Source organism: Schistocerca gregaria, unplaced genomic scaffold (assembly GCF_023897955.1).
Source record: "Schistocerca gregaria isolate iqSchGreg1 unplaced genomic scaffold, iqSchGreg1.2 ptg000077l, whole genome shotgun sequence".
Classification (NCBI taxonomy): domain Eukaryota; kingdom Metazoa; phylum Arthropoda; class Insecta; order Orthoptera; family Acrididae; genus Schistocerca; species Schistocerca gregaria.
The window spans coordinates 10,416,892-10,443,731 of NW_026061710.1; the positions used below are offsets into that span (position 1 = coordinate 10,416,892).

General features: G+C 26.8%; 2 long non-coding RNA genes across 3 annotated transcripts in view; one reads left to right on the forward strand and one right to left on the reverse strand.

The window, feature by feature from the left end:
• LOC126301648 (uncharacterized) overlaps nt 1-26,840 on the forward strand; it is a 57,957-nt gene that overhangs the window by 25,412 nt on the left and 5,705 nt on the right. The window contains exon 1 of one of the 2 annotated variants that reach the window (XR_007553080.1): nt 5,099-5,846. The exons of the other annotated variant lie outside the window; for it this stretch is intronic. This is a non-coding gene — a long non-coding RNA (uncharacterized LOC126301648). Of the gene's footprint in view, nt 1-5,098; nt 5,847-26,840 lie in introns of those variants that run through there. 2 annotated transcript variants of the gene reach the window in all.
• Nucleotides 809-17,487, reverse strand: LOC126301651 (uncharacterized). The gene is made up of 2 exons (XR_007553084.1): nt 17,051-17,487; nt 809-1,888 (listed from the first exon to the last, which is right to left on the reverse strand). It is a non-coding gene; the product is annotated as an uncharacterized LOC126301651 (long non-coding RNA).

Below are 26,840 nucleotides of genomic sequence, written 5' to 3' on the forward strand. Positions count from 1 at the left end.
TAGTTACTTTAGATTGACACTCTAATGTTATTTATTTTAACTAACTCCTTAAATTATCTTAGATAATCACTTAATAAATAAATTTACTGAAGTTCTTTCAATTACAATTGGTATAAATCTGTGGTTTGCTCCACAGATTTCTGAGCATTGTCCAAAGAATAATCCAGGTCGATTTATTGTGAATGTTCCTTGATTTAACCGACCTGGCGTTGCATCAATTTTAACCCCTAATGCAGGAACTGCTCATGAGTGTAGAACATCTGATGCTCTTGTTAATACTCGTACTTCTGTATTTATTGGTAGGATTGTTCGGTTATCTACATGTAGTAGTCGGAATCCATCATTTTCTAGGTCTTGTTTTGGTGTTATATAAGTGTCACATTCTACGTCTATGAAGTCTGATATTCATATCTTCAACATCATTGTCGTCCAATGGTTTTAATTGTAATTATTGCATCTACTGAATCATCAAGTAAATATAATAGTCGTAATGATGGAAGGGCAATAAAAATTAATGTAATTGCTGGTAAAGCTGTTCAGATTGTTTCAATTAAATGTCCAAGAAGTATATTACGGTTAGTATAGGCAATAAATAATATATAACTTAGGGCATAACCTACAATTACTGTAATTAATAATAATACGACCATAGTATGATCATGAAAGAATGATAATTGCTCCATTAATGGTGAAGCTCCATCTTGAAGAGATAAATTTGATCATGTTGCCATTAATAAATATTTTCTAATAAAAGGTCAAACCTTTATTTGTAGAGCTTAAATCTACTGCACTAATCTGCCATATTAGAATCTAGAGATTAATGGTAATTCTGAGTAACTATGTTCTGCAGGAGGGTTATTTTGTAGTCATTCTGTTGATCTTCTTATGTTAGCTCTAAATATAATTGCTCGGTTTGTAATCATTCTTTCTCATATAATTACAATGAATATAATGATTCCTACAATAGAAATTGTAGACCCAATTCTTGATACTACGTTTCATGATGTATATGCGTCTGGGTAGTCAGAGTATCGTCGAGGTATTCCTGCTAATCCTAGGAAGTGTTGAGGAAAGAATGTTAAATTTACTCCAATGAATATAATTGTAAATTGGATTTTTAATCATGTATTATTTATAGTTAATCCTGTAAATAGTGGATATCATTGAATGACACCTCCTATAATTGCAAATACTGCTCCTATAGATAATACATAATGAAAGTGGGCTACAACATAATATGTATCATGTAATACAATATCAAGTGATGAATTTGCTAATACTAATCCTGTTAATCCACCAATTGTAAATAGGAAAATAAATCCTAGAGCTCATAATAATGGTGGATTGAACTTGAATTTAGTTCCATATAATGTAGCTAATCATCTAAATACCTTAATTCCTGTAGGTACAGCAATAATTATTGTTGCTGATGTAAAATATGCTCGTGTGTCAACATCCATTCCTACTGTAAATATATGATGTGCTCATACAATAAATCCTATTAGTCCAATTGATAGTATAGCATAAATTATACCTAATGTTCCAAATGATTCAATTTTTCCTCTTTCTTGACATACAATATGTGAAATAATTCCGAACCCCGGTAGAATTAAAATATAAACTTCTGGGTGTCCAAAGAATCAAAATAGATGTTGATATAGAATTGGGTCACCCCCTCCTGCAGGGTCAAAGAATGATGTATTTAAATTTCGATCTGTTAATAATATAGTAATAGCTCCTGCTAAAACTGGAAGTGAAAGAAGGAGAAGTAATGCTGTAATAGCTACAGATCATACAAATAAAGGTGTTTGATCTAAAGTTATACTTTCTGATCGTATATTAATTGCTGTTGTAATGAAATTCACTGCACCAAGAATAGATGATACACCTGCTACGTGCAGTGAAAAAATAGCTAGATTTACAGATGCACCCCCGTGTGCAATAGCTCCTGCTAGAGGAGGGTAAACTGTTCATCCTGTACCAGCACCATTATCTACTATAGAAGATGTAAGAAGAAGGGTTAGTGAAGGTGGTAGTAATCAAAAACTTATATTATTTATTCGTGGAAATGCTATATCTGGTGCACCAATTATTAGTGGAACAAGTCAATTACCAAATCCACCAATTATAATAGGTATTACTATAAAGAAAATTATTATGAATGCGTGAGCTGTAATAATAACATTATAAATCTGGTCATCCCCAATTAGAGAACTTAAGTCCTTAGTATAATGAAATTAAGGTTGATGTTGAAATCAATCCTATTGTTGAAATTATTACTGTTATAGGAAGAATGATTCTTGATTTTTGGGACTTTATCTTTATAGATCACGAATTTTCTGTGTATGATATAATTAGAGCTGAGAATCTAATACGTATATAGTAGTAGAGTGTAATTGTAGTTAATACAACTATAATAGTTATAATAGTTGTTATATTGTTTTCTATTAATGATTGTATTACAATTCATTTTGGTAAGAATCCAAGGAATGGTGGTAGTCCACCTAAAGATAATAAAGATAAGAATATTATGAATTTAATTTCGGTTTTTATATTTCTGGCTGAATAAATTTGATTTATGAAAAATAAATTTATTTGCTTAAATAATAAAACTATAATTAATCTTAATAGTGAGTAAATAATGAAGTATAGTTCTCAGATGTTTTCTCTGACTGTTAATGATCTAATTATTCAACCTAGGTGTCTGATTGATGAATATGCTAAAAGTTGTCGTAAGGATGTTTGATTTAAACCTCCTATTGCCCCAATAATAATTCTTAAGATAATAATTGTTCAAATAAAAGTTCTTAATTGAATACAATAAGATAAGACCAATATTGGGGCGATTTTTTGTCATGTTATTAATGTTAAACAATTATTTCATCTTGATGCTCCTATAACTTCTGGAAATCAGAAATGGAAAGGTGCAGCTCCAATCTTTAATAATAGTCTAGATCTAATTATTATTGATGGGATAAATTCTGTTTCCCCATCCCATGGGATATTTTATTTGAATCAGCAAAATTGAAAATAATAATATTGTCGATGCTATTGCTTGGACAATAAAATATTTAATTGATGATTCATTTATTATTATATTTTTATTTCTTGTTAGGAGCGGAATAAATGAAAGTAAGTTGATCTCAAGTCCTATTCAAACCCCAAATCAGGAATTTGATGAAATGGACAGGATCGTTCCTATCATTAATGTTGATAGGAAGAGAAGTTTTGTAGAGTTGTTGGTCATTAAAAAGGTGAGGATTGATACCTCTATAAATGGGGTATGAACCCATTAGCTTGTTTAGCTTACCTTTTTACATTAAGGTGTATGATGCACGTTAGTTTTTGATACTAAAGGAGGTAGTTTAATTCTATCTTATGTAATTTTAATGAAGGTAATTTTATTTACTTTATTTACCCTATCAAGGTAACCCTTTAATCAGGCACTTCATTTATTTAATATATAAATCGAAAGTTTTTTTTGAAATTCTTTTATGTATTATTTTGTTTAATTAGGATTAATTTATCCTGCTCATTTTATTTTTTTTTATATATATATATATATAATAAATAATTTATATTAATATATTACATTTAATTGAAATTAAAGTATTATAAGTTCATCTTACCATTATCAATTGATTATTTTAATGCAATTATTTACCTAGGATTATAGCTACTTATGTTTTTAGCTTAAAAGAGGTTATTATAATATAATATATATAGTAATATGTAATTTAATATTTAATATTATTACAATTGGATATAATAAATAAAATTATTAATTTAAATATAAAATATTATAATTAATATAAATAATTATATTAATTATAATAATATAATTATGTAAATTATCTATAATTAGATTATTTAACTAATATATATGAAAGTTAACTTAATATAAAAAAAGAATTCATATTAATAACATATTATATTAAATTACATAATTGTATAAAATATATTTATTATATTATTTAATCTTTCTTTATTTATTAGTGAAAAGAAAGATTAAATAAGAAAGAATATAATACATTTATTGCTATACATGTTCCATATTAATCTTTAATTATATATAATAGAGAAGTTGTTGTGGTCATACATAGGGGCGTTTCTTTTTTTTTTTGTTTGTGGTTTTTTTCTTTTTTTTTTCTTTAAATATTTGAATCTTTTATTTTTTCCTGAATTAATAGATTTAAAATTTTCTTACTTTTTTTTTTAAAAGTTTTATTCTTGCTTGTTTATTCACTTTTTCTTTGTATTATATGTAAGTTTTGTTAGACTAAATGTTCTTTTTGCAGTAATTTGATTTAATTATCAAGTGATTTTGGATTTAGCAATTGATTTAGTATCGGCATAATTCGTGCCAGCAGCCGCGGTTATACGATTGATACAAGTGAATATTATTGGTTAAAACATTTGTTTATATTATTAGGGTTGAAATATAAATTTGTAAGGTGAAATGTTATAATTTATTTGTGGCCCTTTTTATGAATCTGTGAAATTTAAATAATAAACTAGGATTAGATACCCTATTATTTTAAATGTTAATTATATTTACCAGGGTACTATGAGTTAAGGTCTTTAAACCCAAAGAATTTGGCGGTATCTCATTCCATTCAGAGGAACCTACCCCATGATTGATAATACACGATTTACTCTACTTAATTTATTTGTTTGTATATCTCCGTTATCAGAGAATCTTTTTAGAGTTATAATTCTCAAGATTTATAATTATAAAATATTTCAGGTCAAGGTGCAGCTTATAGTTAAGAGGAGGTGGGTTACAATAGATTTTTGTTTATAACGAATTTGATAGTGAAATACTGTTAATGAAGGTGGATTTGATAGTAATTTAATTTATTTAATTTAACTGATATTGGCTCTGAGATGTGTACACATCGCCCGTCGCTCTCATTATTGATTATTCTATTTTATTTTAAAGTAGCTTCAATTTAGATGAGATAAGTCGTAACATAGTAGATGTACTGGAAAGTGTATCTAGGAAGAGTTTCAAGATATAACTTATTAGTAAAGTGTTTCATTTACACTGAAAATTTTTCTGTGCAAATCAGGATATCTTGATTATTTATTTTATTATATTAATTTTTTGTTTATTTAATTATTTAATATAAATAATTTTATTGTATTTTTGTCTTAGTATATTTTATAGAATTGATTTTTTAAATTATAGTTTATTGGTAATGTAAGTGTTTTATGAAATATTATTTTAAATTTTTTTAAGTAGATTTTATTTATTGTACCTTTTGTATCAGGGTTTATCAAAATTTTAGTATTTATTTTACTTGTCTCGATTTGGGTTGATTTATAAATAATTTATAGTTAATGTATCATAATTATTATTAAATTATTTATAGAAATGAGATGTTAATCGTTTCCCAAGATATCTAGTTTCTTAAGAAAAAATTTAATTTTTTAAAGTTATTTGTTTTTATTTAATTTTTTAAGTAAAAATATTAACTTATTTATTCTTTAAGGGATAAGCTTTGAAGTTAATAACCTATAATTTATTTTATAGAAATATAATAGTAAGCTTTAAACCAGCTATCTTTAAGATTACGTTTTAGTTCATTATTTTTTATTTTGATTTTATAAATATTTTAGGTTTTTTATTAAGATTATTAATTTAATTTTAAAATTTTTGTAATAATGATAGAAGTAGTATATTTATTTGTATGAAATTTTTACCTTGTGAACTTATTATAAGGAACTAGGCAAAATTGATTTCCGCCTGTTTATCAAAAACATGTCCTCTTGTTTATATTTTGAGGTCTGGCCTGCTCACTGAGCGTATTTTTAAAGAGCCGCGGTATTTTGACCGTGCAAAGGTAGCATAATCATTAGTCTCTTAATTAGTGGCTGGAATGAATGGCTTGATGAGAAATCAACTGTCTCTTAATAAATTTTTGAATTTAACTTTTGAGTCAAAAGGCTTAAATTCTTCTTTAGGACGAGAAGACCCTATAGAGCTTGACATTTTACTTTTATATAGTTTTTTGTTTGTCTTTCTATATTTAATGATGATGTTTTGTTGGGGTGACATGAAGAATAGATAAACTCTTCATTATTATATCATTTATTTATGTTTGTTATTTTGATCCATAATTTATGATCATAAGATTAAGTTACCTTAGGGATAACAGCGTAATTGTTTTTGAGAGCTCATATCGACAAAGCAGATTGCGACCTCGATGTTGGATTAAGAAAAATTTTGGGTGCAGGAGCCCAATGATTAGGTCTGTTCGACCTTTAAATTCTTACATGATCTGAGTTCAGACCGGCGTGAGCCAGGTCGGTTTCTATCCTAAGATTGTTAATCCATATTAGTACGAAAGGACCATATGGTTAAAATATTTTTTGTTATATTGATTAATATTAATTTATTTACTATTTTGACAGATTAATGTGTTGAATTTAGAATTCATTTATGTAGATTTTTTCTACAAATAGTATTGATACTTTATGATTTATTTATATTTATTTTGAATTTTCTTTTATTGGTTATTTGTGTTTTAATTAGTGTTGCCTTTTTAACTTTATTAGAGCGTAAGGTTTTAGGTTATATTCAGATTCGAAAGGGTCCAAATAAGGTAGGTTTTGTTGGAATTCCTCAGCCATTTAGAGATGCTATTAAGTTAATTTGTAAGGAGCAGCCAATTCCTATTATATCTAATTACCTACTTTATTATTTTTCCCCTGTTTTTAATTTAATGATTTCTTTAGCCGTTTGAGTAATTTTTCCTTATTTAACTTATATGTGTTCTTTTTCTTATGGATTTTTATTTTTTTTATGTTGTACTAGATTAGGTGTTTATACTGTTATAATTGCTGGTTGATCTTCTAATTCAAATTATTCATTATTAGGTTCTCTTCGTTGTGTTGCTCAAACAATTTCTTATGAAGTTAGTTTAGCTTTAATTTTATTGTCTTTAATTATTTTAATTGGTAGTTTTAATATGTTTGATTTTATAAACTATCAGCTTTATTGTTGATTTATTATTATTTCTTTTCCTTTAGCTTTAGCTTGTTTTGCTTCTTGCTTAGCTGAAACTAATCGTACTCCTTTTGATTTTGCTGAAGGGGAATCTGAGTTAGTTTCAGGATTTAATATTGAGTATGGTGGTTTTATTTGGGTTCGTGGAACATTACCACGGTTCCGTTATGATAAATTAATGTACTTAGCTTGAAAAAGTTTTTTACCTTTATCTTTGATTTTTTTTATTTTCTTTGTTGGTTTAAAGATTTTATTTATCTCATTTGTTTAGTGAAATTTTTTGAGAAAAGTTAATAGAAGAGTTAAACTTCTAATTTTATGTTTTCAAAACATTTGCTTTTCCTAAGCTAATTAACTTTATTCCTTAATTAATTTATCTCATGCGTTTGCGACATGGACATTAATTAAGAAATATGTGAAGTAAATAATTGTTAAGATTTGACCTGTTATAATATAAGGTTCTTCAACAGGTCGTTTACCAATTCACGTTAGTAAGCATACAACAACTACTATAATTCAGAATAAAATTTGATTAATAGGGTAAAATTGAATGCCTCGGAATGGTGTTTTATTATAAAATGGTAAAATTATTAAGATTCTAATTGATAAAAATAATGCAATAACACCTCCTAACTTATTAGGGATAGATCGTAGAATTGCATATGCAAATAGGAAATATCATTCTGGTTGAATGTGAACTGGTGTTACTAATGGGTTGGCAGGTACAAAGTTATCTGGATCTCCTAATAGGTAAGGATTAATTAAACATAGTATAATTAATAATGATGTTATTATTACAAATGTAATAGAATCCTTAAAGGTAAAGTATGGATGGAATGGAATTTTTTCAATATCTCCATTTAGTCCAAGAGGATTATTAGATCCTGTTTGGTGAAGAAAAAATAAATGAATTGCTGCTATAGCAGCAATAATAAATGGTAATACAAAATGGAATGTGAAGAATCGATTTAATGTTGCATTATCAACAGCGAATCCTCCTCATACTCATTGGACTAAATCTGTTACTAAGTATGGGATTGCTGATAATAAATTAGTAATTACTGTTGCACCTCAAAAAGATATTTGGCCTCAGGGTAAGACATATCCTATAAATGCAGTTGCTATAACTAAAAATAAAATCACTGTACCAATTATTCAGGTATGTATATATATATAAGATCCATAGTAAATTCCCCGTCCTACATGTAAGTAAATACAAATAAAAAATATAGATGCTCCATTTGCGTGTAAGGTTCGGATAATTCAACCATTATTTACGTCTCGGCAGATGTGTACTACACTACTGAATGCTATTTCAATATTTGATGTATAATGTATAGCTAAAAATAGTCCAGTTACGATTTGAATTACCAAACATAACCCTAATAGGGATCCAAAATTTCATCAAAATGAAATATTTGTTGGGGCAGGTAAGTCAATTAAAGAGTTATTAATAATTTTAATTAAAGGATGTCTTAATCGTAAGGGTTTATTCATTAGTAATTATCTTATTTTACGAATAGGTCCCTGATTAATATTGGTGATTTTAACAACTGCTAGTAGTGCTAAAAATAAATAAATTATTATTATTATTGTAATAATGAATGTTGGTCTATTATATAATTTTTCTAAAGATATTGTTATTTCTTGATAATTGATTGAATTATCAATATTTATAGTTTCGGTGTTTTTGAAAAAGTCTATAAATATAGATATATCTAGAATAATTAATATTAATATGATAAATACTCACATTATTAATGTAATAATTATAGTGATTGATTTAGGCTGAAATATTTCGTTTGATGCAATTCTTGTAATGTAAATAAATAATACTAGTATACCACCAAGAAATGTTAAAAATAAAATATATGATAATCAATATCTTTCTATTATTGTTCCTGTTATTAATCCAACTAGGAAGGTTTGAAGGATAATAAAAAGCATTATTGATATTGGGTGTCTTAATTTAATAAAATTAATATTTATTACATTTGATAATGATATAATTATTATTTTGATCATTTCAGGGGTTAGTTTATTTAAAATACCGGTTTTGGGGAGCTTTGGAAGCTTTTCCACCTCTGAAGTTTTAAAAGTGGGGGCTGGACTTATTTCCGGTTTACAAGACCGGCGTTTTTTTTAAACTATTAAAACTAATGTTTATATTCTCTATTTTTACTTCTTTATTGCTTTATTTTGCTGGTGTTTATGTTTTTTCTTCTAAACGTAAACATTTATTAATAGTTCTTTTGAGATTAGAATATATTGTTCTTTCTTTATTTATGTTAGTTATTGTTTTTCTTATTGAGTTTGATTATGATTATTTTTTTCCTGTTATTTTTTTAGTTTTTTCTGTTTGTGAGGGTGCTTTAGGTCTTTCTATTTTAGTTTCAATAATTCGTTCTCATGGTAATGATTTTTTTAATTCTTTTGGTTTATCTTTATGTTAAAGTATTTATTTATAACTATTTTTTTGATCCCTCTTTGTTTATTAAATAATTGTTGATGGTTGGTTCATTCTTTAATGTTTCTGTCGGGTTTTGTTTTTATAATTTGTGTTTATTCATATGCTGATTTGAATATAATTAGATATTATTTTGGTATTGATTATTTTTCTTTTAGTTTAATTTTACTTAGTTTTTGGATTTGTTCTTTAATAATCACTGCTAGAGGTTCAGTTTATTTAAGTTCATATCATTCTTATTTTTTTGTTTTTATGGTTTTGATTTTAATAATTATGCTTTATTGTTCATTTGCTAGATTAAGTCTTCTTTCTTTTTATATTTTTTTTGAGGCTAGATTAGTTCCTACTTTACTTTTAATTTTGGGTTGGGGTTATCAACCTGAGCGTTTGCAGGCTGGTGTTTATTTAATTTTTTATACATTGGTTGCTAGATTACCTTTATTATTAGTTTTATTTAAGGTTTATGATTTTTCTAATACTTTATATTTTCCTTTATTGGTTGATTTTGGTTCTTATTATTTTATGTTTTATGTATTTATAATTTTGGCTTTTTTAGTTAAGATACCTATGTTTTTGGTTCATTTATGACTTCCTAAGGCTCATGTAGAGGCCCCTATTTCAGGTAGAATAATTCTTGCTGGTGTTTTATTAAAGTTAGGTGGTTATGGTATTTTTCGTGTTATAAAGGTTATTTCTTATTTGGGTTTAAAGTTTAGTTATTTTTGATTGTCTTTAGGTTTATCTGGGGGTGTTATTGTAAGATTTATTTGTTTTCGTCAGGTTGATTTAAAGTCTTTAATTGCATATTCTTCTGTTGCTCATATAAGAATGGTTATTGGTGGATTGATGACTAAGAATTGATGAGGTTGTGTAGGTTCTCTTTCTCTAATGGTTGGTCATGGTTTATGTTCTTCTGGTTTATTTTGTTTATCTAATATTATTTATGAATGTTTAGGTAGACGAAGATTATTAATTAACAAGGGTATAATTAATTTGATGCCAAGAATGGCTTTATGATGATTTCTTTTAAGATCATCAAATATGGCTGCTCCTCCTTCTTTAAATTTGGTAGGTGAAATTAGATTATTAAATAGAATTATATCTTGATCTTCTTTTAGATTCTTTGCTTTGATTTTTTTATCTTTTTTTAGAGCTGTTTATACTTTGTATATATATTCTTATTCTCAGCATGGGAATTATTATTCTGGTGTTTATACTTGTTCTCTTGGTTATTTTCGTGAATATCATCTTTTACTTTTACATTGATTGCCTTTAAATATTCTCTGTTTAAAGGGTGAATATTTCTTTGTTTAGTTTGCTTAAGTATTTTAATTAAAATATTGTTTTGTGGAATCAATGATATGAAGTTTTTCATCTTAGGCCGTGAATTTATTTTCTATTTGTTCTTTGAGTTTTTTTTCTTTGTTTATTTCGAGAACTATAATTTTTATTTTAGGTATTTATTATTTAATAATTGATTATAGAGTTTTTGTTGAGTGAGAGCTTTTCAATTTAAATGGTTCTATAGTTGTTATAACTTTAATTTTGGATTGAATATTTCTTATTTTTATATCTTTTGTTATATATATTTCTTCTTTGGTTATTTATTATAGAGAGGATTATATATCTGGTGAAAAGAATATAAATCGTTTTATTTTTATTGTTTTAATATTTATTCTTTCTATAGGCTTTTTAATTATTAGTCCTAATTTAATTAGAATTTTATTAGGTTGAGATGGTTTAGGTTTAGTTTCTTATTGTTTAGTTATTTATTATCAAAATGTAAAATCTTATAGTGCTGGTATATTAACTGCACTTTCTAATCGTATTGTTGATGTTGCTATTTTAATTTCTATTGCATGAATGTTAAATTTTGGTGGTTGAAATTATATTTTTTATTATGATTTTATTTCTAATTCTTTTGAAATAAAGCTCATTACTATATTAATTGTTTTAGCAGCTATAACTAAGAGAGCTCAGATTCCTTTCTCTTCATGACTTCCTGCTGCTATAGCAGCTCCTACTCCTGTTTCTGCTTTAGTTCATTCTTCTACTCTTGTTACTGCTGGTGTTTATTTATTAATTCGTTTTAGACCAATATTGGATACTTATAATTGTGGTTGATTTTTACTTTTAATTGGTTGTATAACTATATTTATGGCTGGATTGGGCGCTAATTTTGAGTTTGATTTAAAGAAGATTATTGCTCTTTCTACTTTAAGACAACTTGGTTTAATAATAAGAATTTTGGCTATAGGTTATCCAAAGCTTGCATTTTTTCATTTATTGGCTCATGCTTTATTTAAGGCATTATTATTTATATGTGCAGGTTCAATAATTCATAATTTGAAGGATTCTCAGGATATTCGTTTTATAGGATCAATTGTTAATTTCATACCTTTAACTTCAGTTTGTTTTAATGTTTCTAGTTTATCTTTGTGTGGAATACCTTTTTTAGCGGGATTTTATTCAAAGGATTTAATTCTTGAGATGGTTTGTTTAAGATGAATTAATTGTTTAATTTTTTTTCTTTATTTTTTTTCTACTGGTTTAACTGCTTCTTATTCTTTTCGTTTGTTTTATTATTCAATATCTGGTGATAATAATTTTTATTCTAGATTTTCTTTTGATGATAAGGGTTATTATATTTCATTTGGAATAATTGGTCTATTGTTTGTTGCTGTTTTTGGTGGTAGTCTTTTATCTTGATTAATTTTTCCTATTCCTCATGTGATTGCTTTACCTTATTATTTAAAGTTTTTAACTATTACAGTTGTTATTTTAGGTGCTTATTTAGGTTATCTTATTTCTAATTTTGATTTTTCTCATAATTTATTTTCTTTAAGTATACTTTCATTTGTTAGATTTGCTGGTTCTATATGATTTATACCTTTTCTTTCAACTAAGTTTATTAGATATATTCCTTTAGAAATAGGTTATTATTCATCTAAGTCATTTGATTATGGTTGAGGTGAATTACTTGGTGGTCAAGGTTTATATAGATTATTTATTTATTTAATTGGTTATATTCAAGGTTGATATGATTCTAATTTCAAGATTTATCTTTTAACATTTATTTTTTGAATATTTATTTTGGTAATATTGTTTTTCGTTTACTTAAATAGCTTATAATTAGAGCGTGACACTGAAGATGTTAAGGAAGTATTTTTACTTTTAAGTATTTATAAATATAGATATATTATTTTTACAGTGAAAATGTAATGTTTTATTTAAACTATATAAATTTTAGAAATGTTAACGGAGTGTAACCGCTAATATAAAAAGTTAGCAGCTTTCATATTGGCTTTACATTTCCTTAATTGGAACTATTATAGTTCAATTATATTATTAACAGTAATACGCCTCTTTTTGGCTTCAATTAATAAGAATAAGGGTAGTACATACCAATCTTCCAGGTCGAAACTGACTGCAATATTTCGCTTCTTATTCTATTTAAGGTTGATTGATAATATCAATACTTTTTGAATGCAACCCAAATGTTATATTTAACTACAACCCTTTATTCTGCTCATTGTAATGCTCCTTGGTTTCATTCATGGTATAGTCCTCCTAATAGAACTAGAATAAAAAATATTGTTGATACTGTTCAGATTATCATGTCTGAAGTTTTAAAAATAATTACAATTGGTAGAATTAGTGCAATTTCTACATCAAAAATTAAAAAGATTACTGCGATTAGGAAGAATCGTATTGAGAATGGTATTCGTGCTGATCTTTTTGGATCAAACCCACATTCAAATGGTGATCTTTTTTCTCGATCATTAATTAATTTTTTTGATAGTGTTGTTGCCAGGATTATAACAATTATTGGAATAATAAATCTAATGAAAACTCTTGTTGATAGAATTAGAATTGTTTTTCTTGATTTATATTAAGCTTTCTGATTGGAAGTCAAATGTACTATTTATACTAGAAAAACAATTATCTACCTCATCAATAAATAGAGATATATAAGAATAATCATACTACGTCTACGAAGTGTCAGTATCATGCTGCTGCTTCAAATCCAAAGTGATGTCTTGGTGAAAATTGATTTATTGAGTGTCGAAGTAGACATGTTGATAAAAAGATTGTTCCAATAATTACGTGTAAACCATGGAATCCTGTTGCAACAAAGAATGTTGATCCATAAACTGCATCTGCAATGGTAAAAGGTGCTTCTCTATATTCATATGCTTGAAGTATTGTAAAGTATAGTCCTAATAACACTGTGAAGAATAATCCTTGTAGTGCTTGAGTATGATTAGATTCCATTAAACTATGATGTGCTCATGTTACTGTTACTCCTGATGCTAAAAGAATAGCTGTATTAAGTAATGGAATTTGTATAGGGTTAAAGGGTTGAATTCCTATTGGAGGTCATAGTATTCCTAGTTCAATTGTTGGTGCTAATCTTCTTCTAAAGAATGCTCAAAAAAAAGAAACGAAAAATAATACCTCTGATGCAATAAATAAAATTATTCCTCATCGTAATCCAATTGATACAAATCCTGTATGTAATCCTTGATATGTTCCTTCTCGTACTACATCTCGTCATCATTGAATTATAGTTAGTAGGGTAATTCCAAATCCAATTATGAATAAGTTAATATTAAATAGGTGGAATCATTTTGCTAGTCCTGATACTAGGACTATTGCTCCAATTGCTCCTGTTAATGGTCAAGGTCTATAGTCTACTAAGTGGAATGGGTGGTTTGAGTGAGTTGTTAACATAGGTTTAATATACTTCTCTAGAATATAGAGTTCTTAGAATTGAGAAAACATAGGCTTGAATTATTGCTACTGCTGATTCTAGAATTAATAGAAGTATTTGTCCAATAATTAGTAATGAGATTAAGTTTATTGCTATAGATGGTCCTGTGTTTCCTAATAAGGTTAATAATAAGTGTCCTGCAATTATATTTGCTGCCAACCGTACTGCTAATGTACCTGGTCGAATAACATTACTAATTGTTTCAATTAGTACTATAAATGATATTAATGCAGGCGGTGTACCTTGTGGTACAAGGTGTGTAAATATATGATTATTATGGTTAATTCATACAAATAATATAAATCTTAGCCATATAGGTAGGGCAATTGCAAATGTTAATGCTAAATGTCTTGTTCTAGTAAAAATATAAGGGAATAATCCTATAAAATTGTTAAATAATATTATAATAAAAATTGAGATGAAAATGAATGTTGTTCCATTAAATGATTTTGGTCCAAGAAGTGTTTTAAATTCATTATGTAAGGTTAAATTTAGTTTATTTCAGATAATGTTAATTCGTGATGGTGTAAGTCAAAATAGTGATGGGATTAATAATAGTCCTAGAAATGTTCTAGTTCAATTTAATGATAAATTAAAGATGTTAGTTGATGGGTCAAATGTTGAGAATAGATTTGTTATCATTTTCAATTTAAGTTTTTTATTTCAATTGTTCCTTTTTCTGCTCTTTTAATAAGGTTAGGTTTAAATGAGAAGAAGTTTATTTGATTAAACAAGATTAATGTAGCTGAAAATATAATGAATAGTGAGAATCATATAAGAGGGGATATTTGAGGGATTTGGATATAATTTCCCCATCAGAAGTAGTCGTTAATTTACTATTATTTGGTTTAAGAGACCATTACTTACTTTCAGTCATCTGATGAATTTCAAGGTGTACTAATTTTTTTTAGTTACTTTAGATTGACACTCTAATGTTATTTATTTTAACTAGCTCCTTAAATTATCTTAGATAATCACTTAATAAATAAATTTACTGAAGTTCTTTCAATTACAATTGGTATAAATCTGTGGTTTGCTCCTCAGATTTCTGAGCATTGTCCATAGAATAATCCAGGTCGATTTATTGTGAATGTTCCTTGATTTAACCGACCTGGCGTTGCATCAATTTTAACCCCTAATGCAGGAACTGCTCATGAGTGTAGAACATCTGATGCTCTTGTTAATACTCGTACTTCTGTATTTATTGGTAGGATTGTTCGGTTATCTACATCTAGTAGTCGGAATCCATCATTTTCTAGGTCTTGTTCTGGTGTTATATAAGTGTCAAATTCTACGTCTATGAAGTCTGAATATTCATATCTTCAATATCATTGTCGTCCAATGGTTTTAATTGTAATTATTGCATCTACTGAATCATCAAGTAAATATAATAGTCGTAATGATGGAAGGGCAATAAAAATTAATGTAATTGCTGGTAAAGCTGTTCAGATTGTTTCAATTAAATGTCCATGAAGTATATTACGGTTAGTATAGGCAATAAATAATATATAACTTAGGGCATAACCTACAATTACTGTAATTAATAATAATACGACCATAGTATGATCATGAAAGAATGATAATTGCTCCATTAATGGTGAAGCTCCATCTTGAAGAGATAAATTTGATCATGTTGCCATTAATAAATATATTCTAATAAAAGGTCAAACCTTTATTTGTAGAGCTTAAATCTACTGCACTAATCTGCCATATTAGAATCTAGAGATTAATGGTAATTCTGAGTAACTATGTTCTGCAGGAGGGTTATTTTGTAGTCATTCTGTTGATCTTCTTATGTTAGCTCTAAATATAGTTGCTCGGTTTGTAATCATTCTTTCTCATATAATTACAATGAATATAATGATTCCTACAATAGAAATTGTAGACCCAATTCTTGATACTACGTTTCATGATGTATATGCGTCTGGGTAGTCAGAGTATCGTCGAGGTATTCCTGCTAATCCTAGGAAGTGTTGAGGAAAGAATGTTAAATTTACTCCAATGAATATAATTGTAAATTGGATTTTTAATCATGTATTATTTATAGTTAATCCTGTAAATAGTGGATATCATTGAATGACACCTCCTATAATTGCAAATACTGCTCCTATAGATAATACATAATGAAAGTGGGCTGCTACATAATATGTATCATGTAATACAATATCAAGTGATGAATTTGCTAATACTAATCCTGTTAATCCACCAATTGTAAATAGGAAAATAAATCCTAGAGCTCATAATAATGGTGGATTGAACTTGAATTTAGTTCCATATAATGTAGCTAATCATCTAAATACCTTAATTCCTGTAGGTACAGCAATAATTATTGTTGCTGATGTAAAATATGCTCGTGTGTCAACATCCATTCCTACTGTAAATATATGATGTGCTCATACAATAAATCCTATTAGTCCAATTGATAGTATAGCATAAATTATACCTAATGTTCCAAATGATTCAATTTTTCCTCTTTCTTGACATACAATATGTGAAATAATTCCGAACCCCGGTAGAATTAAAATATAAACTTCTGGGTGTCCAAAGAATCAAAATAGATGTTGATATAGAATTGGGTCACCCCCTCCTGCAGGGTCAAAGAATGATGTATTTAAATTTCGATCTGTTAATAATATAGTAATAGCTCCTGCTAAAACTGGAAGTGAAAGAAGGAGAAGTAATGCTGTAATAGCTACAGATCATACAAATAAAGGTGTTTGATCTAAAGTTATACTTTCTGATCGTATATTAATTGCTGTTGTAATGAAATTCACTGCACCAAGAATAGATGATGCACCTGCTAAGTGCAGTGAAAAAATAGCTAGATCTACAGATGCACCCCCGTGTGCAATAGCTCCTGCTAGAGGAGGGTAAACTGTTCATCCTGTACCAGCACCATTATCTACTATAGAAGATGTAAGAAGAAGGGTTAGTGAAGGTGGTAGTAATCAAAAACTTATATTATTTATTCGTGGAAATGCTATATCTGGTGCACCAATTATTAGTGGAACAAGTCAATTACCAAATCCACCAATTAAAATAGGTATTACTATAAAGAAAATTATTACGAATGCGTGAGCTGTAATAATAACATTATAAATCTGGTCATCCCCAATTAGAGATCCGGGTTGGCCAAGTTCAGCACGAATAAGTATTCTTATTGATGTTCCTACTATTCCTGCTCATGCTCCAAATATGAAGTATAAAGTACCAATGTCCTTATGGTTTGTTGAGAATAATCATTTTTGCGGTAAAATGCCTGAATTTTAGGTGGTAGACTGTAAATCTACTTATGAGATGTTTTCTCTCTTATCATATTTAGGTCTTATATTCAATTATGATTCTAGACTGCAATTCTAGAGGTGTACAATTTTACTAAGGCCTAAAAGATTATTCTTTTAATTATAACTTTGAAGGTTATTAGTTTGATTAACTTAAGTCCTTAGTATAATGAAATTAAGGTTGATGTTGAAATCAATCCTATTGTTGAAATTATTACTGTTATAGGAAGAATGATTCTTGATTTTTGGGACTTTATCTTTATAGATCACGAATTTTCTGTGTATGATATAATTAGAGCTGAGAATCTAATACGTATATAGTAGTAGAGTGTAATTGTAGTTAATACAACTATAATAGTTATAATAGTTGTTATATTGTTTTCTATTAATGATTGTATTACAATTCATTTTGGTAAGAATCCAAGGAATGGTGGTAGTCCACCTAAAGATAATAAAGATTAGAATATTATGAATTTAATTTCGGTTTTTATATTTCTGGCTGAATAAATTTGATTTATGAAAAATAAATTTATTTGCTTAAATAATAAAACAATAATTAATCTTAATAGTGAGTAAATAATGAAGTATAGTTCTCAGATGTTTTCTCTGACTGTTAATGATCTAATTATTCAACCTAGATGTCTGATTGATGAATATGCTAAAAGTTGTCGTAAGGATGTTTGATTTAAACCTCCTATTGCCCCAATAATAATTCTTAAGATAATAATTGTTCAAATAAAAGTTCTTAATTGAATACAATAAGATAAGACCATTATTGGGGCGATTTTTTGTCATGTTATTAATGTTAAACAATTATTTCATCTTGATGCTCCTATAACTTCTGGAAATCAGAAATGGAAAGGTGCAGCTCCAATCTTTAATAATAGTCTAGATCTAATTATTATTGATGGGATAAATTCTGTTTCCCATCCCATGGGATATTTTATTTGAATCAGCAAAATTGAAAATAATTATATTGTCGATGCTATTGCTTGGACAATAAAATATTTAATTGATGATTCATTTATTATTATATTTTTATTTCTTGTTAGGAGCGGAATAAATGAAAGTAAGTTGATCTCAAGTCCTATTCAAACCCCAAATCAGGAATTTGATGAAATGGACAGGATCGTTCCTATCATTAATGTTGATAGGAAGAGAAGTTTTGTAGAGTTGTTGGTCATTAAAAAGGAGAGGATTGATACCTCTATAAATGGGGTATGAACCCATTAGCTTGTTTAGCTTACCTTTTTACATTAAGGTGTATGATGCACGTTAGTTTTTGATACTAAAGGAGGTAGTTTAATTCTATCTTATGTAATTTTAATGAAGGTAATTTTATTTACTTTATTTACCCTATCAAGGTAACCCTTTAATCAGGCACTTCATTTATTTAATATATAAATCGAAAGTTTTTTTTTGAAATTCTTTTATGTATTATTTTGTTTAATTAGGATTAATTTATCCTGCTCATTTTATTTTTTTTATATATATATATATATAATAAATAATTTATATTAATATATTACATTTAATTGAAATTAAAGTATTATAAGTTCATCTTACCATTATCAATTGATTATTTTAATGCAATTATTTACCAAGGATTATAGCTACTTTTGTTTTTAGCTTAAAATAGGTTATTATAATATAATATATATAATAATATGTAATTTAATATTTAATATTATTATAATTGGATATAATAAATAAAGTTATTAATTTAAATATAAAATATTATAATTAATATAAATAATTATATTAATTATAATAATATAATTATGTAAATTATCTATAATTAGATTATTTAACTAATATATATGAAAGTTAACTTAATATAAAAAAAAGAATTCATATTAATAACATATTATATTAAATTACATAATTGTATAAAATATATTTATTATATTATTTAATCTTTCTTTTTTTGAAATATTTGTTATTGCAGGTAAGTCAATTAAAGAGTTATTAATAATTTTAATTAAAGGATGTCTTAATCGTAAGGGTTTATTCATTAGTAATTATCTTATTTTACGAATAGGTCCCTGATTAATATTGGTGATTTTAACAACTGCTAGTAGTGCTAAAAATAAATAAATTATTATTATTATTGTAATAATGAATGTTGGTCTATTATATAATTTTTCTAAAGATATTGTTATTTCTTGATAATTGATTGAATTATCAATATTTATAGTTTCGGTGTTTTTGAAAAAGTCTATAAATATAGATATATCTAGAATAATTAATATTAATATGATAAATACTCACATTATTAATGTAATAATTATAGTGATTGATTTAGGCTGAAATATTTCGTTTGATGCAATTCTTGTAATGTAAATAAATAATACTAGTATACCACCAAGACATGTTAAAAATAAAATATATGATAATCAATATCTTTCTATTATTGTTCCTGTTATTAATCCAACTAGGAAGGTTTGAAGGATAATAAAAAGCATTATTGATATTGGGTGTCTTAATTTAATAAAATTAATATTTATTACATTTGATAATGATATAATTATTATTTTGATCATTTCAGTGGTTAGTTTATTTAAAATACCGGTTTTGGGGAGCTTTGGAAGCTTTTCCACCTCTGAAGTTTTAAAAGTGGGGGCTGGACTTATTTCCGGTTTACAAAACCGGCGTTTTTTTTAAACTATTAAAACTAATGTTTATATTCTCTATTTTTACTTCTTTATTGATTTATTTTGCTGGTGTTTATGTTTTTTCTTCTAAACGTAAACATTTATTAATGGTTCTTTTGAGATTAGAATATATTGTTCTTTCTTTATTTATGTTAGTTATTGTTTTTCTTATTGAGTTTGATTATGATTATTTTTTTCCTGTTATTTTTTTAGTTTTTTCTGTTTGTGAGGGTGCTTTAGGTCTTTCTATTTTAGTTTCAATAATTCGTTCTCATGGTAATGATTTTTTTAATTCTTTTGGTTTATCTTTATGTTAAAGTATTTGTTTATAACTATTTTTTTGATCCCTCTTTGTTTATTAAATAATTGTTGATGGTTGGTTCATTCTTTAATGTTTCTGTCGGGTTTTGTTTTTATAATTTGTGTTTATTCATATGCTGATTTGAATATAATTAGATATTATTTTGGTATTGATTATTTTTCTTTTAGTTTAATTTTACTTAGTTTTTGGATTTGTTCTTTAATAATCACTGCTAGAGGTTCAGTTTATTTAAGTTCATATCATTCTAATTTTTTTGTTTTTATGGTTTTGATTTTAATAATTATGCTTTATTGTTCATTTGCTAGATTAAGTCTTCTTTCTTTTTATATTTTTTTTGAGGCTAGATTAGTTCCTACTTTACTTTTAATTTTGGGTTGGGGTTATCAACCTGAGCGTTTGCAGGCTGGTGTTTATTTAATTTTTTATACTTTGGTTGCTAGATTACCTTTATTATTAGTTTTATTTAAGGTTTATGATTTTTCTAATACTTTATATTTTCCTTTATTGGTTGATTTTGGTTCTTATTATTTTATGTTTTATGTATTTATAATTTTGGCTTTTTTAGTTAACATACCTATGTTTTTGGTTCATTTATGACTTCCTAAGGCTCATGTAGAGGCCCCTATTTCAGGTAGAATAATTCTTGCTGGTGTTTTATTAAAGTTAGGTGGTTATGGTATTTTTCGTGTTATAAAGGTTATTTCTTATTTGGGTTTAAAGTTTAATTATTTTTGATTGTCTTTAGGATTATCTGGGGGTGTTATTGTAAGATTTATTTGTTTTCGTCAGGTTGATTTGAAGTATTTAATTGCATATTCTTCTGTTGCTCGTATAAGAATGGTTATTGGTGGATTGATGACTATGAATTGATGAGGTTGTGTAGGTTCTCTTTCTCTAATGGTTGGTCATGGTTTATGTTCTTCTGGTTTATTTTGTTTATCTAATATTATTTATGAACGTTTAGGTAGACGAAGATTATTAATTAACAAGGGTATAATTAATTTGATGCCAAGAATGGCTTTATGATGATTTCTTTTAAGATCATCAAATATGGCTGCTCCTCCTTCTTTAAATTTGGTAGGTGAAATTAGATTATTAAATAGAATTATATCTTGATCTTCTTTTAGATTCTTTGCTTTGATTTTTTTATCTTTTTTTAGAGCTGTTTATACTTTGTATATATATTCTTATTCTCAGCATGGGAATTATTATTCTGGTGTTTATACTTGTTCTCTTGGTTATTTTCGTGAATATCATCTTTTACTTTTACATTGATTGCCTTTAAATATTCTCTGTTTAAAGGGTGAATATTTCTTTGTTTAGTTTGCTTAAGTATTTTAATTAAAAATATTGTTTTGTGGAATCAATGATATGAAGTCTTTCATCTTAGGCCGTGAATTTATTTTCTATTTGTTCTTTGAGTTTTTTTTCTTTGTTTATTTCGAGAACTATAATTTTTATTTTAGGAATTTATTATTTAATAATTGATTATAGAGTTTTTGTTGAGTGAGAGCTTTTCAATTTAAATGGTTCTATAGTTGTTATAACTTTAATTTTGGATTGAATATCTCTTATTTTTATATCTTTTGTTATATATATTTCTTCTTTGGTTATTTATTATAGAGAGGATTATATATCTGGTGAAAAGAATATAAATCGTTTTATTTTTATTGTTTTAATATTTATTCTTTCTATAGGTTTTTTAATTATTAGTCCTAATTTAATTAGAATTTTATTAGGTTGAGATGGTTTAGGTTTAGTTTCTTATTGTTTAGTTAATTATTATCAAAATGTAAAATCTTATAGTGCTGGTATATTAACTGCACTTTCTAATCGTATTGGTGATGTTGCTATTTTAATTTCTATTGCATGAATGTTAAATTTTGGTGGTTGAAATTATATTTATTATTATGATTTTATTTCTAATTCTTTTGAAATAAAGCTCATTACTATATTAATTGTTTTAGCAGCTATAACTAAGAGAGCTCAGATTCCTTTCTCTTCATGACTTCCTGCTGCTATAGCAGCTCCTACTCCTGTTTCTGCTTTAGTTCATTCTTCTACTCTTGTTACTGCTGGTGTTTATTTATTAATTCGTTTTAGACCAATATTGGATACTTATAATTGTGGTTGATTTTTACTTTTAATTGGTTGTATAACTATATTTATGGCTGGATTGGGCGCTAATTTTGAGTTTGATTTAAAGAAGATTATTGCTCTTTCTACTTTAAGACAACTTGGTTTAATAATAAGAATTTTGGCTATAGGTTATCCAAAGCTTGCATTTTTTCATTTATTGGCTCATGCTTTATTTAAGGCATTATTATTTATATGTGCAGGTTCAATAATTCATAATTTGAAGGATTCTCAGGATATTCGTTTTATAGGATCAATTGTTAATTTCATACCTTTAACTTCAGTTTGTTTTAATGTTTCTAGTTTATCTTTGTGTGGAATACCTTTTTTAGCGGGATTTTATTCAAAGGATTTAATTCTTGAGATGGTTTGTTTAAGATGAATTAATTGTTTAATTTTTTTTCTTTATTTTTTTTCTACTGGTTTAACTGCTTCTTATTCTTTTTGTTTGTTTTATTATTTAATATCTGGTGATAATAATTTTTATTCTAGATTTTCTTTTGATGATAAGGGTTATTATATTTCATTTGGAATAATTGGTCTATTGTTTGTTGCTGTTTTTGGTGGTAGTCTTTTATCTTGATTAATTTTTCCTATTCCTCATGTGATTGCTTTACCTTATTATTTAAAGTTTTTAACTATTACAGTTGTTATTTTAGGTGCTTATTTAGGTTATCTTATTTCTAATTTTGATTTTTCTCATAATTTATTTTCTTTAAGTATACTTTCTTTTGTTAGATTTGCTGGTTCTATATGATTTATACCTTTTCTTTCAACTAAGTTTATTAGATATATTCCTTTAAAAATAGGTTATTATTCATCTAAGTCATTTGATTATGGTTGAGGTGAATTACTTGGTGGTCAAGGTTTATATAGATTATTTATTTATTTAATTGGTTATATTCAAGGTTGATATGATTCTAATTTCAAGATTTATCTTTTAACTTTTATTTTTTGAATATTTATTTTGGTAATATTGTTTTTCGTTTACTTAAATAGCTTATAATTAGAGCGTGACACTGAAGATGTTAAGGAAGTATTTTTACTTTTAAGTATTTATAAATATAGATATATTATTTTTACAGTGAAAATGTAATGTTTTATTTAAACTATATAAATTTTAGAAATGTTAACGGAGTTTAACCGCTAATATAAAAAGTTAGCAGCTTTCATATTGGCTTTACATTTCCTTAATTGGAACTATTATAGTTCAATTATATTATTAACAGTAATACGCCTCTTTTTGGCTTCAATTAATAAGAATAAGGGTAGTACATACCAATCTTCCAGGTCGAAACTGACTGCAATATTTCGCTTCTTATTCTATTTAAGGTTGATTGATAATATCAATACTTTTTGAATGCAACCCAAATGTTATATTTAACTACAACCCTTTATTCTGCTCATTGTAATGCTCCTTGGTTTCATTCATGGTATAGTCCTCCTAATAGAACTAGAATAAAAAATATTGTTGATACTGTTCAGATTATAATGTCTGAAGTTTTAAAAATAATTACAATTGGTAGAATTAGTGCAATTTCTACATCAAAAATTAAAAAGATTACTGCGATTAGGAAGAATCGTATTGAGAATGGTATTCGTGCTGATCTTTTTGGATCAAACCCACATTCAAATGGTGATCTTTTTTCTCGATCATTAATTAATTTTTTTGATAGTGTTGTTGCCAGGATTATAACAATTATTGGAATAATAAATCTAATGAAAACTCTTGTTGATAGAATTAGAATTGTTTTTCTTGATTTATATCAAGCTTTCTGATTGGAAGTCAAATGTACTATTTATACTAGAGAAACAATTATCTACCTCATCAATAAATAGAGATATATAAGAATAATCATACTACGTCTATGAAGTGTCAGTATCATGCTGCTGCTTCAAATCCAAAGTGATGTCTTGGTGAAAATTGATTTATTGAGTGTCGAAGTAGACATGTTGATAAAAAGATTGTTCCAATAATTACGTGTAAACCATGGAATCCTGTTGCAACAAAGAATGTTGATCCATAAACTGCATCTGCAATGGTAAAAGGTGCTTCTCAATATTCATATGCTTGAAGTATTGTAAAGTATAGTCCTAATAACACTGTGAAGAATAATACTTGTAGTGCTTGAGTATGATTAGATTCCATTAAACTATGATGTGCTCATGTTACTGTTACTCCTGATGCTAAAAGAATAGCTGTATTAAGTAATGGAATTTGTATAGGGTTAAAGGGTTGAATTCCTATTGGAGGTCATAGTATTCCTAGTTCAATTGTTGCTGCTAATCTTCTTCTAAAGAATGCTCAAAAAAAAGAAACGAAAAATAATACCTCTGATGCAATAAATAAAATTATTCCTCATCGTAATCCAATTGATACAAATCCTGTATGTAATCCTTGATATGTTCCTTCTCGTACTACATCTCGTCATCATTGAATTATAGTTAGTAGGGTAATTCCAAATCCAATTATGAATAAGTTAATATTAAATAGGTGGAATCATTTTGCTAGTCCTGATACTAGGACTATTGCTCCAATTGCTCCTGTTAATGGTCAAGGTCTATAGTCTACTAAGTGGAATGGGTGGTTTGAGTGAGTTGTTAACATAGGTTTAATATACTTCTCTAGAAAATAGAGTTCTTAGAATTGAGAAAACATAGGCTTGAATTATTGCTACTGCTGATTCTAGAATTAATAGAAGTATTTGTCCAATAATTAGTAATGAGATTAAGTTTATTGCTATAGATGGTCCTGTGTTTCCTAATAAGGTTAATAATAAGTGTCCTGCAATTATATTTGCTGCCAACCGTACTGCTAATGTACCTGGTCGAATAACATTACTAATTGTTTCAATTAGTACTATAAATGATATTAATGCAGGCGGTGTACCTTGTGGTACAAGGTGTGTAAATATATGATTAGTATGGTTAATTCATCCAAATAATATAAATCTTAGCCATATAGGTAGGGCAATTGCAAATGTTAATGCTAAATGTCTTGTTCTAGTAAAAATATAAGGGAATAATCCTATGAAATTGTTAAATAATATTATAATAAAAATTGAGATGAAAATGAATGTTGTTCCATTAAATGATTTTGGTCCAAGAAGTGTTTTAAATTCATTATGTAAGGTTAAATTTAGTTTATTTCAGATAATGTTAATTCGTGATGGTGTAAGTCAAAATAGTGATGGGATTAATAATAGTCCTAGAAATGTTCTAGTTCAATTTAATGATAAATTAAAGATGTTAGTTGATGGGTCAAATGTTGAGAATAGATTTGTTATCATTTTCAATTTAAGTTTTTTATTTCAATTGTTCCTTTTTCTGCTCTTTTAATAAGGTTAGGTTTAAATGAGAAGAAGTTTATTTGATTAAACAAGATTAATGTAGCTGAAAATATAATGAATAGTGAGAATCATATAAGAGGGGATATTTGAGGGATTTGGATATAATTTCCCCATCAGAAGTAGTCGTTAATTTACTATTATTTGGTTTAAGAGACCATTACTTACTTTCAGTCATCTGATGAATTTCAAGGTGTACTAATTTTTTTTAGTTACTTTAGATTGACACTCTAATGTTATTTATTTTAGCTAACTCCTTAAATTATCTTAGATAATCACTTAATAAATAAATTTACTGAAGTTCTTTCAATTACAATTGGTATAAATCTGTGGTTTGCTCCACAGATTTCTGAGCATTGTCCAAAGAATAATCCAGGTCGATTTATTGTGAATGTTCCTTGATTTAACCGACCTGGCGTTGCATCAATTTTAACCCCTAATGCAGGAACTGCTCATGAGTGTAGAACATCTGATGCTCTTGTTAATACTCGTACTTCTGTATTTATTGGTAGGATTGTTCGGTTATCTACATCTAGTAGTCGGAATCCATCATTTTCTAGGTCTTGTTCTGGTGTTATATAAGTGTCAAATTCTACGTCTATGAAGTCTGAATATTCATATCTTCAATATCATTGTCGTCCAATGGTTTTAATTGTAATTATTGCATCTACTGAATCATCAAGTAAATATAATAGTCGTAATGATGGAAGGGCAATAAAAATTAATGTAATTGCTGGTAAAGCTGTTCAGATTGTTTCAATTAAATGTCCATGAAGTATATTACGGTTAGTATAGGCAATAAATAATATATAACTTAGGGCATAACCTACAATTACTGTAATTAATA